Source organism: Arachis duranensis, chromosome 1, assembly GCF_000817695.3.
Source record: "Arachis duranensis cultivar V14167 chromosome 1, aradu.V14167.gnm2.J7QH, whole genome shotgun sequence".
NCBI classification, from domain to species: Eukaryota; Viridiplantae; Streptophyta; class Magnoliopsida; order Fabales; family Fabaceae; genus Arachis; species Arachis duranensis.
The window spans coordinates 23100254-23104653 of NC_029772.3; the positions used below are offsets into that span (position 1 = coordinate 23100254).

Genomic DNA, 4400 nt, shown 5'->3' on the forward strand with positions numbered 1-4400 from the left:
AAGCTGATCCAGAACCTGAAAGGACTCTGAAGAGAAAACTAAGAGAAGCTAAATTACAACAATCCAGAGGCAACCTTTCTGAAATTTTTGAACAAGAGAAGGAGATGGCAGCCGAACCCAACAACAATAATGCAAGGAGAATGCTTGGTGACTTCACAAAACCAACGTCCAAATTTAATGGAAGAAGCATCTCCATTCCTGCCATTGGAGCCAACAATTTTGAGCTTAAGCCTTAACTAGTTGCTTTAATGCAACAGAACTGCAAGTTTTATGGACTTTCATCTGAAGATCCTTACCAGTTTTTAACTGAGTTCTTGCAGATTTGTGAGACTGTTATGACAAACGGAGTAGATCCTGAAGTTTACAGGCTCATGCTTTTCCCTTTTACTGTAAGAGACAAAGCTAGAACATGGTTGGACTCACAACCTAAAGATAGCCTGGATTCCTGGGATAAGCTGGTCACGGCCTTCTTGGATAAATTCTTTCCTCCTCAAAAGCTGAGAAAGCTTAGAGTGGATGTTCAGACCTTCAAGCAAAAAGATGGTGAATCCCTCTATGAAGCTTGGGAAAGATACAAGCAGATGACCAAAAAGTGTCCTTCTGACATGTTTTCAGAATGGACCATATTAGATATATTCTATTATGGTCTATCTGAGTTTTCCAAGATGTCATTGGACCATTCTGCAGGTGGATCTATTCACCTAAAGAAAACGCCTGAAGAGGCTCAAGAACTTATTGACATGGTTGCAAATAACCAATTCATGTACACTTCTCTGAGGAATCCTGTGAGTAATGGGACACCTCAGAGGAAGGGAGTTCTTGAAATTGATGTTCTGAATGCCATATTGGCTCAGAACAATTTTCCATCATCTTCTCAGCAACAGACAGAAAATTCTGAACAGAGCCCCTCTAATCTAGCAAACTTAGTCTCTGATCTGTCAAAAGTCACTTTAAGTTTCATGAGTGAAACAAGGTCCTCCATTAGAAATCTGGAGGCACAAGTGGGCCAGCTGAGTAAGAAAGTCATTGAAACTCCTCCCAGTATTCTCCCAAGCAATACAGAAGAGAATCCAAAAGGAGATTGCAAGGCCATTGAAGTAATCAATATGGCCGAATGCACAAGGGAGGAGAAGGACGAAAATCTTAGTGAGAAAGACCTCCTGGGACGTCTCTCAAATAAGAAGGAGTTCCCCATTGAGGACCTAAAGGAATCTGAGGCTTATATAGAGACCATAGAGATTCCACAAAATCTCCTTCTACCATTCATGAGCTCTGAAAACTATTCCTCCTCAGAAGAGGATGAAGATGTAACTGGAGAGCAAGTTGCTCAATATCTAGGAGCTATCATGAAGCTGAATGCCAAGTTGTTTGGTAATGAGACTTGGGAAGGTGAATCCCCCTTGCTCATTAGTGAACTAGATACATGGATTTAGAAACTCTACCTCAAAAGAGACAAGATCCTGGTAAATTCTTAATACCCTATACCATAGGCACCATGACCTTTAACAAGGTTCTGTGTGACCTGGGGTCAGGCATATATCTTATGCCACTCTCTGTAATGGAGAAACTGGGGATCATTGAGGTACAGCTTGCCTTATTCTCACTTCAATTGGCAGACAAGTCAATAAGACAAGCTTATGGATTAGTAGAGGACGTGTTAGTAAAGGTTGAAGGCCTTTACATCCCTGCTGATTTTATAATCTTAGACACTAGGAAGGAAGAAGATGAATGCATCATCCTTGGAAGACCCTTCCTAGCCACAGCAGAAGCTGTGATTGATGTTAGCAGAGGAAAATTAGTCCTTCAATTGAATGGGGACTACCTTGTGTTTAAAGCTCAAGGACCTTCCTCTACAACCATGGAGAGGAAGCATGAAAAGCTTCTCTCAGTACAAAGTCAAAAAGAGCCCCCCACAGTCAAACTCTAAGTTTGGTGTTGGGAGGCCACAACCAAACTCTAAGTTTGGTGTTGAGAAGCCCCCTCATTCAAACTCTAAGTTTGGTGTTGGGAGGCCCTCATCATGCTTTGAATATCTGTAAGGCTCCATGAGAACCCACTGTCAAGCTAATGACACTAAAGAAGCGCTTGTTGGGAGGCAACCCAATTTTTATATATCTAATTTTAATTTTATTTTATTGTTATTTTGTGCTTTATTAGGTTCATGATCATGTGGAATCACGAAAAAAAATACTAAAATTAAAGACAGAATAAAAAATAGCAGAAGAAAAATCACACCCTGGAGGAAGGACTTACTGGCGATTAAACGCCAGTAAGGTGCATCTGGCTAGCGTTCATGACTTACTGGCATTTAAACGCCAGTAAGGTGCATCTGGCTGGCGTTCAACGCCAGAACAGAGCATGTTTCTGGCGCTGAACACCAGAAACAAGCAACATCCTGGCGTTTGAATGCCAGGAATATGCCTTGAGGAAATCTGGCGCTGAACGCCAGTAACAAGCATGGAACTGGCGTTCAACGCCAGAAACATGCTACACATGGGCGTTGAACGCCCAAAGTGTGCATCACTTCGGCGTTTAAACGCCAGAATGGTGTGCAAAGGCATTTTACATGCCTAATTGGTGCAGGGATGTAAATCCTTGATACCTCAAGATATGTGGACCCCACAGGATCATCTCAGGATCTGTGGACCCCACAGGATCCCCACCTAACATATTCTCCCCTCTTCTCAACATTCATTCTCTCTTTCCAATAAACACACTTCCCTAAAAACCCTTCACCAATCACCTCAAACCTCTCTTCCCAATTACCCCCTTCACCACTCACATCCATCCACTCTTCCCCGTAAACCCCACCCACCTTCAAAATTCAAAAATCTTTTCCACCCAAACCCACCCTAAATGACTGAAACTACACCCACTCCCCTCCATATATATACCCTTCCATTCTACTTCATTTTCACACAACACAAACCCCCTCTTCTACACCTTGACCGAAACACCTTCCCTCACTCTCCTCTATATTTTCTTCTTCTTCTTCTTCTCTTCTTTCTTCTCTTGCTCGAGGGCGAGCAATATTTTAAGTTTGGTGTGGTAAAAGCATAAGCTTTTTGTTTTTCCATTCTAAGTTTGGTGTGGTAAAAGCATAGCTTTTTTGTTTTTCTATAACCATTGATGGCACCTAAGGCCGGAGAATCCTCTAGAAAAGGGAATGGGAAGACAAAAACTTCCACCTCCGAGTCATGGGAGATGGAAAGATTCATCTCCAAAAGCCATCAAGACCACTTCTATGATGTTGTGGCAAAGAAGAAGGTGGTCCCTGAGGTCCCTTTCAAACCCAAGAAAAATGAGTATCCGGAGATCCGACATGAAATCCGAAGAAGAGGTTGGGAAGTCCTAACCAACCCCATGCAACAAGTCAAAATCTTAATGGTTCAAGAGTTCTATGCCAATACATGGATCACTAGGAACCATGATCAAAGTGTGAATCCGAGCCCATAGCTGGAGTTATCATAGAAGGAGACATCCTCATTGAAGAGGATAAGCCCATCACCAAGAAGAGGATGGAGCAAGCAAGAGAGACCCTCCACGGATCTCAAGAAATGCATGAGGAAGCTCATCATCAAGAAATCCCTGAGATGCCTTAAGGGATGCACTTTCCTCCCAACAACTATTGGGAACAACTCAATACTTCCCTAGAAGATTTGAGCTACAATGTGGAACAATTAAGGGTGGAACATCATGAGCACTCCATCATTCTCCATGAAATAAGAGAAGATCAAAGAGCAATGAGGGAGGAGCAACAAAGGCAAGGAAGGGACATAGAAGAGCTTAAGGACATTGTTGGTCCTTCAAGAAGAAGACGCCACTAAGGTGGATTCATTCCTTGTTCTTACTTTTCTGCTGTTCGATTTTTATATTATATGTTTATCTATGTTTTGTGTCTCTATTTCATGATCATTAGTAACTATGTCTTAAAGTGATGAATAATTCCATTAATCCTTCACCTCTCTTAAATGAAAAATTTTTTTAATTCAAAAGAACAAAGAAGTACATGAATTCTGAATTTATCCTTGAATTTAGTTTAATTATATTGATGTGGTGACAATACTTTTTGATTTCTGAATGAATGCTTGAACAGTGCATATTTTTGATCTTGTTGTTTATGAATGTTAAAACTATTGGCTCTTGAAAGAATGATGAATAAAGAGAAATGTTATTGATAATCTGAAAAATCATGAAATTGATTCTTGAAGCAAGAAAAAGCAGTGAAAAAAAAATCTTGCGAAAAAAAATGGCGAAAAAAATAGAAAGAAAAAGAAATAGCAAGTAGAAAAAGCCAATAGCCCTTAAAACCAAAAGGCAAGGGTAAAAAGGATCCAAGGCTTTGAGCATCAATGGATAGGAGGGCCCAAGGAAATAAAATCCAGGCCTAAGCGGCTAAA

At 40.8% G+C, this 4400-nt stretch overlaps 1 non-coding gene across 1 annotated transcript; it reads right to left on the minus strand.

Moving 5' to 3' along the window:
• Window positions 1-503: 503 nt before the first annotated feature.
• LOC127742451 (small nucleolar RNA R71) lies at window positions 504-607 on the minus strand. Its single transcript, XR_008003715.1, has one exon. It is a non-coding gene; the product is annotated as a small nucleolar RNA R71 (small nucleolar RNA).
• Between the last annotated feature and the right edge of the window lie 3793 nt (window positions 608-4400).